Source organism: Pinus tabuliformis, chromosome X (assembly GCF_031772625.1).
Source record: "Pinus tabuliformis cultivar Carrire ecotype Pingquan chromosome X, CPIR1, whole genome shotgun sequence".
Classification (NCBI taxonomy): Eukaryota; Viridiplantae; Streptophyta; class Pinopsida; order Pinales; family Pinaceae; genus Pinus; species Pinus tabuliformis.
The window spans coordinates 990,743,457-990,756,701 of NC_142308.1; positions in this window are offsets into that span (position 1 = coordinate 990,743,457).

Consider the following 13,245-nt stretch of genomic DNA (forward strand, 5'->3'; position numbering starts at 1 on the left):
GAGTGACTGCCGGGAAGGGGAATCAGATCATTTGAGGGAATGGGAAGTAGAGAAGGGGATACCAAAAATGACATTGTTTTTTTTAAGGGTCACGAGCATGGTTGATTGGAATCAAAAGCACATTAGGGGTGTTCCAGGAAGCAATGGGACATGAATTTTTTGTTGAAGGATCAAGGAGCACAAGGATAATAACACTATATATTGGATGCAGGAAACACTCTATAGAAAAGGGTTGGATCCAAGTTGGATTAGGTGCATTAGAAGCACCAAAACACTGCAAAAAGGGCCATCGGGAAACTGCTGAGCAAATGCATGTAGCAAATCCTTTTTGGTTTGTTGAATACGTGGATCTAAGAGTTGGGTAAAAGTCCCAATTCTATTTATATATTTCTTGATAAGAAAATTGAGGATGATGTTTCCTTTAAGGGAGTGGGGATTGTGACACCCCTCGTATACTTTCCCCCTGCTTTTTATAATGTAATAATACTATGAATAATGAATGACTATAACTTTTATTTTTATTTTTATTTATTTTTATGTAATGACCTAAAGAGTGGGACCATAGATCCATGATCTAAGAGGGAAGAGCAAAGATAAACCCAGGTGGGCTTAATTTGCACCTTTAATTAATTTTATGGTGCAAATAATAAGAAAAATAAGAGGAAGATTCCAAGAGGAACATGAAAAGGGACATTGGAGAAATTATAAAAATTCATTTTCACAGTAATGATGCGGTTGGATTTCCTTCTTGAGAAAGCACATGAGAAGTGCAGGAAAAATATGCAAATTTGAGGGAATTAAATTCCTTCGTAAGAGAAATTGTAACATGGAGGAGCTCAAGAAATTATGAAGAAAATGGGAATGAATGCTTGCCAAGAATTAATTGATAAACCACTTCAGGTTCTTGCTAAAGAGTTGATAAACCACCCAATTTTATAAGTAATCCCTGACCTCATTGAGTCGAGTATGACCTCCTGCTGAAACTACTAAATAAATCCCCTTTAGATCGTGGATCTGGCTCGAGGGTGACTGTTGTAAGTGATTTTGGCTACAATAGGTCTTTGGTTGGGTATAAATTGAATTCCCACCTTCAATTTGGCCAATGGATTTAATGCAATTCCATGTATTTAGTTGAGAGCTGTGGAATGAAATAAATTCTCTGTGGAAATTTATTTGTATTTCTGAATGATGTTGCTTTGTTATGCAATGTGGGTGCATGAACTTATTGAATGAAATTATTGAACGCTTATGGTGATTTTATGAATTTCTGTTATACGTCTATGAGATAAATGCCCGAAGTCTTCTATTTACTAATTATAGAGTAAATTTGGGTTTAATGGATGGTAAATGGCTCCAAATCACAGTTTGGAATGCCCTATTTCTTGTGTAGAAATGAGAGGTTGATTCCTTGATTATTTTCCTAAGGAATTAGTTTATTCCTATGTCTATTCAAAGACGATAGATTAGTCTAAATACCCATGCATGGAAATAAGAACAATAACTATTAAAAGGAAATTGAATGCCTAAATTAATGCAGTTTGGTCATCAAGCCTTATTTTGAAATCTGTAAGCTCAGGAGGGATAACCCTCTTCTCATATATATAAATCGCAGTAGAGGTCGAGAAGGGCCAAGGTAGTGTAAAAGCATAGGAGGGATAATGCAAGTCACACACATATATAAATATATATGCATAGACGCTAAGGTGTAAACCATTTTACTCAATGATTGAAGGGATGAGGCAATGTAAAAACTCAAAAGAGATAGCTTGACATAGACAAAAACATATTCACATATGTTATGACTTTGGAGGCCCCAAGAAAAAGCTACATATGTACTCTATTAAAAGCCTTGAATTGTCAAATGTGCGAGAGTTGAATCCCTAAGCCTGAAATAAATTAGGCTTGAACCTCACATACTCATGTGGTTGGGCACTATGACCATAGGAGAAAGTGATATAGTTTCAAAACCATTGATTTTCGAAGAGTTTGCATATGTTGGATGACCTCAACATTTATTCCCTAGTGGTATGCCATAATGTTGGGTAAAAAAGTCTTGAGATTTTACTTCCAAGAGGATGTTGCACCGTGGGGCTTATTGACAGGGCAACCTATGTTGAAGCTCCACCACTGATTGGTAACAATTATCCTTTCCATTGGATGGACGTTGGAGAAATTTCCCCAGAGATTTTGAAGGGAAGAAAGATGGGAACTCTCGAGATTTAAACGTTGGGATGATGTGGCATAATGAGGCAGGTTGACAGGCCTTCAACATATTGGGGTGGAGAACTTTGAAACCAATCATAATGTGAAATTTAATTTTTCCAAGGAGAAGAGGCTTTAGTGGAACCCATGGAAAGTGTGTTAGGTAATCTGGCTGAGAGCGACGCGGTGATATGAGAGGAAAGACACATGTCATCTGGATTTGGGGTTTTTGTGGGGCTAAGTGGCCTATAGATGAGTGACACATTAAACTCTTGGAATGGAGACACGTGGAAGTTGTCATGTCACTGTGTGTTGGGCGTAGGCCAACTTGGCCAGATTTTGGGCAAGAAACCTGTGGAGCGCACGGTAGAAATATGTCACAGAGTATGAAGTGGACCATGCAGTAGAGCAACGAAGCACAACAAAGACCGCGCAACATAGGGGCTTCATGGTGAAGCCCCTCCCTTTTTGTAAAAATAATAAAATATTGTAAAAGTTGATGGTTTTCGACCATAGTCCCTTGTATTTTGGAAACCATGGTAATTTAGTGATGTAATCCCTCATGTAATAGTATATAAAGGGATGACTAATAAAGAAGGAAGGCATCAAATCATTGAATTAATTCAGATCTATGTTTATGGTGACATTTTTGTGATCTGTACTTTGGAGAAAGGGCGAGACTCCACAACTAAGTTCACAAGGGCCTGGGTCTGTAGCTTAGTGCGCAGACCGTCTGCAGCTTAGTGTGTAGATCATATGCAGCTTAGTGTGCAGATAACCTACATCTATGTGTGCAAGAAAGAAATATTTGTTGTACTAATTCTCTATTATAAGCAACAGTTCTTGTGGACGTAGTCCCACATTGGGATGAACCACGGTAAAATCTGTGTCTCATGTGTTGATTTGCTTATTATTTGCACTTTATTTCAGTATTTTGAAGTTTATGGATGTTTATGTTATGTTTAAGTGATGAATGCAATTCAACGAAGTAATATATAAATGCGAAGTAGTTGATGTATTCAAAGTAGTTTATAAGTATTAAAGCATAAATAAAATACAAAAGTGCCACATTGCAGCGTCCCTCAGGTTACAGAAACCTGGTTCTACAACCTCCCATAGTCACTTTGAGTGAGACTATGACTTGCTTGTAGGTCGTTTTTGAAAGGGCCAACGATTGAGGGTTTTTTTGGTGTGCAGTAAAGTCCGAACTTGGGTTAGGCCAACCTAAGCCAAAATATGTTTCTGTTGCGAGGATTGAGATCTATTTGAGGGATGTTTATGTGGAATCCGTTGAAGAAAGAAATTCAAGGTTAGGTAGAACAAAAGGAACAAGAATTTGTAGAAAAAGAAAATAGAATCCCTCGTCTGTCAACTAGGAGGTGGTTGAAGAAGTATATTTTCGAAGATCAATATGAAATATTCTTCGAAGCATTCCATGTGGATCTATACGAGTGGATATCAAGGTTGACTGAGAGAAACACGTTTTAAAGGAGATAGACCTAAGGAGTGGACTCTTGAACTAATATAATGACTCAAGAACACTAACAACATGATCTCAAGAGTTGTTGACTTCTGGATTGACAACATCTTGGAAGGATTCATTACTGAGTTCATGGTAGATTCAATTGTGTCTTATAGTGAAGCAGAGTAGAATTTTTTCAAAGGAATGCGAGGTAATTTCTTGAAATATATAAAACTTTGGATTAAGATGATTTTGTGAGAAAGGGAATTTTACGAATGCAGTCAGATTATTAGTTAATTATGTTTGGGAGAAGATCTAAAGAAGAAACTGGAACAATGCGAAGTAGAAAAAGATATAGAATAGACACTAGGAAGAGATCTTGTGGAAAAGATCCAAAGAATTTTATAGAAACTGACTATAGCACTTTGTTGAGTGAGTATGAAAGTGAAGAAAATCACCCTGATAACCCTGAAGGAACTCTGCAGTATTCTCCCTTCCATCCTGAAAGTTTGCTGAAACCAGAATCAAGTAGTAATCAGGGTGCTTTTAGTTTTCCCCGTCCCCCTACCTCCCATCCCCATCCCTTAAAAATCCCCCTCCCCCACCCCCTCCCCCTCCGAGAAGAACTATGGCTAATGATATTAAGCTACCTGTCTTTAAAGGGACTTGGTCAAAGGATCCATAGAAGTTTTGGTTTTTATGCAAAATAATATGGATAGCGAAGTGCGAAGCAGGTCCATGAAGAAACTATAAATAAAGTGCAACTTGTCACAACATTCCCGGATAGAGCACTGACATGGTACATGAAGTATTTAAGCAATCATATCAGATCATTTGCAGACATCAAAACAACACTAGTAAAAGAATTTAAGAAGTTGAAGTTCGAGTCGCAGTGCATCACAGAGCTATAAGAAATAAAAAAAAAGCCTACTGATTCTGTGTGGGAATTTGACCGATTCAAGATATTATTGGATTAGGTGACTTCGAAATAGCTTTGTAGAAACATAAATAATGGTTTATAGTTGCGCTGCTTCCACATATAAGACCGCCTTTGTCACAATAGAATATCGAAACTCATGCTGAAGCTTTAGAACTTGCAATGAAATTAGAAGCTTCGCCTATAGGGATTCCAATGCACGTGTGCAACATATCTAGAGTCAGCTGGAAAATTTGACTTTGTACATACAAGATATGAAGAAAAGTAATGGAATTTGTGAAGAAGTGTGGTGTACAAAGTGTAAATCAGAAGGTCATTCTAAAGAACAATGCCCTCTCTTCAGGAACAAAATGGCTAGTGGAGCACCAAATCCTTTGAATTCTGGATCCAACTTATGGTGCGAGATATGTAAAAATAGAGGTGAACATCGCACAAAAGATTGCTACTTATTGTAGAAGTACCTCCATACTCCAATAAACTTATATTGCAAATTCTGTAAATCAGTAAGGCATGATGAGAAGTATTGTCAAGCTTATGAATTAATGATGGAGAGAAGTACTGATGTGTATAGAATTCAAGCTGAAGAACATGGACAATATAGTGGTTGAGGTGGTTATCAAGGCTGAGGTTGAGGTAATGGTCGAGGTGGTGGAGTCAGTTGAGGTCATGGACAAATAATTTGTTACAAGTGCAGCTAGGTAGGTCACTTTACAAGAGATTGCCAGAATCCTACTATGACATGTAAGTATTGCAAATCATTTGATCATGTAATTGAGGAGTGTCCAATACTTATGGAAAAAATGCAAGAAAAGGAAAATCAACAGTTGACATAGAACATTTAGATGATGACTGTGGAACCAAGGACCAATGAACCTCGCGTTAATATTGTAACAAGGATTAGAGTTGCGACTGGAAATGATAAAACAAACAGAAAAAGGAAGCTGAAGCTACATGGGTTAGAAAGACTACTGGCATCCTATTTAATATTTAAAAGGAAAAAGAAGTATTTATGGAAGCGAAGTGAAGGTTTATGGATGTAGGAGCTTTGACATCCAGCATGCAGCAACATCAGAAGAATAGTTGCAGTATATCATCTTCGACACAATTCCAAGATCTGACAATAAAGGAACATGATGCAACATATAAGGTAGATGATTTAAAATCTTTTCTTCAAACTTGTATGAAATTGTTGCAAGATCAAAGAGCTGTAGAAGGAATTAAGGAATTGATAAATTCCTATGCATCTAAAGAAGTACCGCAGAGTGAAATGCACTAAGTTAACAACTTACATAGATAAAAGAGAACTAGAAAGGAAATGAGTCTTAGTGCACAAATAGGAGAATATGACATGAACCAAGTTATTTTAGATTTGGAATCTGAAGCTAATGTCCCGACAAAGAAAAAATGGGATTTAATGGGTAAACTGAAGTTGCAATGGTCACCTATTCAACTAAGAATGGCGAATCAACAAAAGGTTGTTCCTCTAGGAATATTATCAGGCATTACAGTGGACATTGAAGGGGTGTGCACTACTACTAATTTTGAAGTAATAGAAATTGTGGATGACAATAACCCCTCTCTTGCATTACTTGGACTAGATTGGGCATTTTCCAACATGCTATAATCAACTTAAAGAAGAGGAAAATGATATTTGAAATCAACAATATGAGAGTGATCGTTCCCTTGGATCCATCAGAAGGAGCAAGGTATAAAAAACTAGTTAAAGAGGAATACATCGTAGCTGATATAGATAACATCTACCAGATGACAACAAAAGAACAAAAAAGTGTTAACCCTACTGAAGGCAAGTTGAGTTGGTATCATGACAGTTTGTGTGCTTTAGATTCAGAAGAAGAATTAGAAAATTGGAAAAACAAGTTACATGAAGTATCTACGAGGAAATGTGCAAGACTTACTAAAGCAGTTTGCTGCATGACAGATGAGGTATGTGACTTACCTTTTTATGATGGTTTGGGTGATATAAATAATTTTCTTGAAGAATATGAAGAACAAGTACCAGAGTGCCAAAAATTGTTAGCCCTGGATATAACCTTAAGAGCTACTCCTGCTAGATGGTGGGGTACACATTAAAAGAATATAGGAACTTGGAAAGAATGTCAAAGGTTGATATGGATAAGGTTCAGTCAGGTAGAAAGAAAGTTGGAAGATAAATATGATGGTCAAAATGATCCTAGAGAGCACATCCAGCTTTGCATGACAACATGGAAGGAGATTCCATGAGAAGAATGGGTGCATGGGTTCATCCACACATTAGAAACAATTCCTCAAAACTGGTACTTGGAAACAGAACTTCGACATGGTACTGCGAACTGGGTAGAGATGGTTGATGGGTTTATATTGACATTTATCTTTGAAGATGATTTTTTATGTGTCGATTAAGCCCTTTGGATAGTTAAAAAGAATATTTTTGAGAATGAAATTCCACTCACTTGGCAACCTGATTGGGCTGTGCAGCTACAAAATGTACTAGAATGCTACAATATCACTGTAGAAGAAGATGAAGACCCTCAAAATATTGACATAGCAAAATATGAAGGCTATTACGAAGTGAATGGACCTGATTTATAAATGACTGATATAACAAAGCCATTGAAGATGAAGAAGGTGAATATAGGATCAGAAGAGGAACCTAAGTTTGCAACTATAGGAGATTATTGGGATGAAGAAATAGTCGGCAAAGTGGAAGATCTTTTGCATGAATACCAGGAGTTATTTCCCACTAAGTTTTCATATATGAAGGGCATAGTAGGAGATTTAGGAGTTATGAAGATTCCTCTAAATCCTTATGCGAAGCCAGTTAAGCAAAGGCCTTATAGTTTGAATCCAAAATATAAAGAAAAAGTAAAGAAAGAACTTGACAAAATGATAGTAGCTAGAATCATTGAACTTGTGGAAGAATCAGAGTAGGCAAGTCCTATGGTGGTAGAAGAAAACAAAACACAAGGAGAAATCAAGATTTGTGTTGATTTAAGGAAGTTAAATGATGCATGTCTACATGATCCATTCCCTACTCCTTTCACTGATGAAGTATTAGACAATGTAGGAGGCCAAGAAGCCTATTCATTTACATATGGATTTTCAGGATACCATCAGATTAGAATTTCACCATAAGATTGACATAAGACCACCTTCACTACAGAATGGGGTTCATATCAATATACAAGATGTCGTTTCGATTGAAGAATGCCCCTGCCATATTTTCAAGAGTGGTGGTTTCAACTTTCAAAGAATATATTCACAAGTTTTTAGAAGTATACTTCGATGATTGAACAATATTTGGATTATTGAAGAAACATGTTGCGAGCTTAATATTGATGCTCGACACATGTAGGCAGTATCAGATTTCTCTTCACACCAAAAAATGCATATTATGTGTACCTTTTTGTATATTACTAGGACATATTATTTGCAAGAAAGGATTGATGGTGGATCCTGCGAAGATTGCCATTATTGTGAATTTACCCCCACCAAATACAGTAAGACAACTTCGCACCACATTAGGAAATATAGGATATTACAGAAAATTTATCAAGGGATATGCATAGATCACTGCATCTATGGAAAAATCGCTGAAGAAAGATGTAACATTCCAATGGAATGATGAATGTCAAAAGAGCCTTGACACACTAAAAGAAAAGATGGTAACTGCACCTATCCTGGTTTTTCTAGATTGGAATAAATAATTTCATGTTCATGTGGATGCTTCATGCTAGCTTTAGGAGTGGTATTGGCACAACATGGTGCAGGAGAAATTGACCGCCCTATAGATTTTGCAAGCATGAAACTATCTAAAGCAGAGAAGAACTATACTGTAGAAATTTTGAATAATATGACACTTATTCACAGAGATTATCTCGATTATACACTATTGCGGAATACATGCATAATACATAACCTCCTCTACGTTGATCATCAATTTTGCGGAATTAAAAACAATGAAACATCAATCGCATGTGCACATTAACACAGTATGTAACCTGGGGAAAGCATACAACTGAAAACCCCACACTATCTGTATATTATATTGATTGAGAACATGTAACAATACATAGTACAATACTCCTCACAAGTACTCAGTACTATCTCCATCTGTTACACACAAACTAGCTCATATTTGAATCAATCACAGGTTCAAATCTCCTCCACTGCTTGCCTTCCTCCACTGCACAATCCTGCATGAGAATAGTTGTGAATGGCTGATCCAAACTCATATTTCCCTTGTCTGAACCACGCAATCCTCATTGGCATTACTCAATCCATTGATTGCGCAAATCTCATGCACAACTATAGTCACAACTGACAGTAATCTCAACCTCCAACACTTGTCTCCACTAAACTATCCATGCACTGAGTTAACTGATGTATTATTTAGTTGCTTTATGAGTTAATAATTAATGAATTAATTAAAAATTAATTCGCATCACTCATCACTAGTGTATTCTGCAGGTAGACTAAATACAACTAGTTTAACCAAGTCAAACTGAACACAACTCCATCAACTCCTCAGTCAACTCCACCAAAACTCAACCACTTGAGTTCTAACTAAAGTCCACCATGCAATAGCTCAACTGACCCACAAGAAAAGCATATTTCCTTCTGACAGCTGCATGTGCCACATCTGTAGCTCAAACTGAAGTGCTCTAAGAGGATAAGATAATGTTTATAGTCCAAATATTATTATCAACTACTAATATTCGATTGTTCTATTTTTAGCATGGTAGTCTAAAAATAGAATCCACCCATATGTCTAAAAATAGAAGTCCATCTATTTTTACCAACATGACCAATCATCCACAAATAGCATCCTGCAACGCATAGACCATGATCCATATGTCTAGTCTAAAAATAGACTTTGCGCCAAAAATAGCCTGCAGGCCCACTTAGTGAAGGCGACTCCTTTCCACTAAGCTCCATCATCTTGTTGCATTTTCAACATATACAATTATAGAAAGGGAATGATTGGATATGATATATGCTTTACAAAAATTTAGACATTATTTGTTGGGGTCGCATTTCAAGATGTTCAGAGATCACTTTGCACTAAAGTACTTGGTCAATAAGCCCATTTTAGGAGGAAAGATTTGCAGATGGCTATTACTGTTTAAGGAGTATGATTTCGAAGTTGTTGTTAATATAGGAAGACTCAATGCTAGACCTGATCATTTGTTAAGATTAGAAATAGGAGAAGAACCAACGAATATAGAGGATAATATTCCTAATGCATAACTATTTGCAATCAAGATTGGAGATGATCACTTTGTTGATATTATTCAGTTCTTAATCACAAGGATGGCCCCTTCAGAATAAACTATGCAATAGAAGAAAGAATTGGTGGTTAGGGCAATAGATTTTTCACTAATAGCAGGACATTTGTATAAGCTGGGACTAGATGAAATACTGCACAGGTATGTTCCTGAGCATGAAAGACAAATAATTTTAACAGAAGCTCATAGTGGCATAATTGGTGGACATTATGTAGGAAAAGCCACTGTGCAAATTTTTTTAAGAGAAGGATTATGGTGGCCTACACTACAAAAAGATGTAAAGGAGTACTGTCAAGCTTGTGATATCTGCCAAAGAACAAGAAAACCTTCAAGAAGAGATGAAATGCCACTAGTGCCACAAGTAACATTGAAAACTTTTGATAAATGGGCTATTGATTTTGTTGGACCTATCAATCCATCAGGAAAAAGGACCAGTGCAAGGTATATAATCACTATGATTGATTATTTGACAAGGTGGGTCAAAGCACAACTAATGAAGGATTGCAGTGTAGAAACTACTATGAAATTCATCTTTGAATATATACTATCCAGATTTGGGTATCCGAAGATATTGATGAGTGATCAAGGATCACATTTCTTGAATAAGACCATTGAAACATGAACTGAGGAATTTCAAGTTTACCCTCAAAAGAGCACTCCTTATCATCCTTAGGAAAATGGAACTGTGGAAGCATTCAATAAAATTTTGGAGAATTCACTGACCAGGGTATGTAATGTAAACATGAATGATTTGGATCTTAGGATTTTAATAGTATTATGGGCTTATAGGACTACATGCAAAAAGTTGATAGGTTTGACACCCTTAAGGTTGTCTAACTTGGTAACCGGAGAACCCACAGTAAAAACCATTTTTTGTCAACGTTTCAAACCCCAACAGGGATCCATCATCAGGACTTCTTGAATGTAGATAGAAGAAGAGCTTGAATTAGGGTTTAAATAGTTTTGAGGAGAGAAGATTTAAGAGGATGTCGACTGTTTTAATCTTTTCATTTATTTTAATCATAATAAATAATTTTTAATAACTATTATTTAATACAATTATTAATGTAAAAATGAATAAATACTTTGATTATTTAATCTTTAACATCAATATTTATTATTGAATGTTTAATTTTTAATTAATTAATTAATTAATTAATTTATTTTTTCTTAAATAATAATTAATAATACTAACAATTCATAAAATAATAGTAATAGTTATTATCAAAATTATTATATTAAATATTTATTTTCATTTTTAATTATTTTTATTATTATCTTAAATAATAATTAATAATACTAACAATTCATAAAATAATAGTAATAGTTAGGCCCATATGTTATTAAATATATTATTGATGGAGGCATAGTGCAGTTAACGAAGTTAAATGGAGAATTAATTTAGGGAAAAGTAAATGGTAGTAGGTTGAATTTGTATAGGGACAACCCTGCCCCTACATATTCACCCTAAAGAGGAAATAAGGAAAGTCTTAGTGTCACATGCAGTTGAAAGTGGGCATTGGACTATAAATTATGCTGTAGAAAGAGCTTCGACGAAGAAAGTTCTTCGCTACAGTCAGGAATATGTCAAAGTTCACATGAAGCTGCCACGTAAGACATAGATGTGTCGAAGTTCACCGAAAAAGTAGAAATATGACGGTTAAAAGGGAAAAGAGAGGTGCAAATTTGCATTTAAGACGACATGTTGGAAAAATTTAAGGATAAATATGCATTTAATGACAAAATCTGAATATAATTGGGGAAAAATAAAATCTAATGATGAGTTCTGAAGGCCAAAATTGTTATAAATAACCGAATCCCACTCAAACTAAGAACTTATTTGAATCAAGAGCTTGAGTGATTAATAATGTGAAGAATTTGGAGGAGAGTCTATTGTATATGTCGAAATGTCTAGAGTTATGGAGTCTGCACCAACAGTTGAAACACCCATAGTAGCATCACCCACAATAGCATCACCATTGCTACAAAAGCCGTGGATATCACCAAGGAAAAACCAACCCAAGGAAGTAAGAACCAAGTAAAAGAAGGACAAGAAGCTTGCCAAACCTGTGAAGCCTCAGAAGAAACCTCAACACATCGATATTGAAGAAGAATTGGAGGAAATACAGGTAGTGGAAGGTGGTGCAACGTTCATCTCACCTCTGCCCTCATACGTTCCACCAAGGAAGCCAAACGCTAAGCCATTAAAGGATGCCAATGATGCGAAGTATGGGACGTTCACACATCTATTGCCGGAGGACGTGCCGTTTGAAGGAGAGATTTTAGGAAAACTCCTGCAACTGAAATTCAAAGAGAATGATTTTAATGATCAAACAAAGTACCCACAGTTCGCACAAAATTGGTACTTGCAGCAGGTTCACTACCCAAAAAACAGAGTGACAAGATTGGAGCCATAACAGTGGGAAAATGGGTTGGCGCAGTCAGGACTGCTCAACATGTTGAATGTCCACACTTTGACAGAAGTTCCACAAACACAATGTGTGTTTAGAAATTATTGTTATTGAAACATGATGGACAACTGTGGATGGGGAATAAAATCCCCATAGACTAAATGTTGATATGGAGGATCACTAGATTACCGTACCAAGGGCGGAACCCAGTGGAGGAGTTCGTGGGGAAGGATTAGGACTTCGCTGTGGTGGAGAATATGAAGAAGAAGTATGGGCTGGTCAAAGGAAATAGGGTCTATGACATAAACTCGATAAATGATCAAGAAGTTCAATTTTCCGCACATATTTTGGCTGGAAAAATTATGAGAAAGTTCCACGCAAATGAAGTTCCTACGTTGGTGGTGTCTTTAGCCGCGCAGTGTGCAAATGGAGTCAAGTATAACTGGGATGCATATATATGCAAGGAATTCCTAGACGATATCTACGAGGTCCAGGAGAAAGGTACATGTTTCCATTATGATTAGTTAATATTGATCATTGCTATGTTTGCATGGAAGGAGCTAGAGGATACACAGTTTCCATCGTGAGGTATGCTTCGATGTGGCATACCACTCAAACATCATGAGCACAGGAGAATATAATATTTTTTTATATTATATCATATGGATCTACACATGTTGGTAAACCAACATCCACACCTTTCACCGAGTTTGCACAAATAGTACAACCCTCTAGCGAGGTTCAAGGTGGATTTTCATAGATAAGCGCATAGAGACGCGAAGAAGGAATGGAATGCATTGCCATATATGGTAAAAGAGGATGATATAATAGAAGTAGTGTAGACATGACCTACATATTGGATGACTCTGTTGGAGGAGGCAGGAGACAACACAAAAAAAGAAGAAGAGCTGGACACTTCGCACCATGGCGAAGGTAGTGGAAAATACA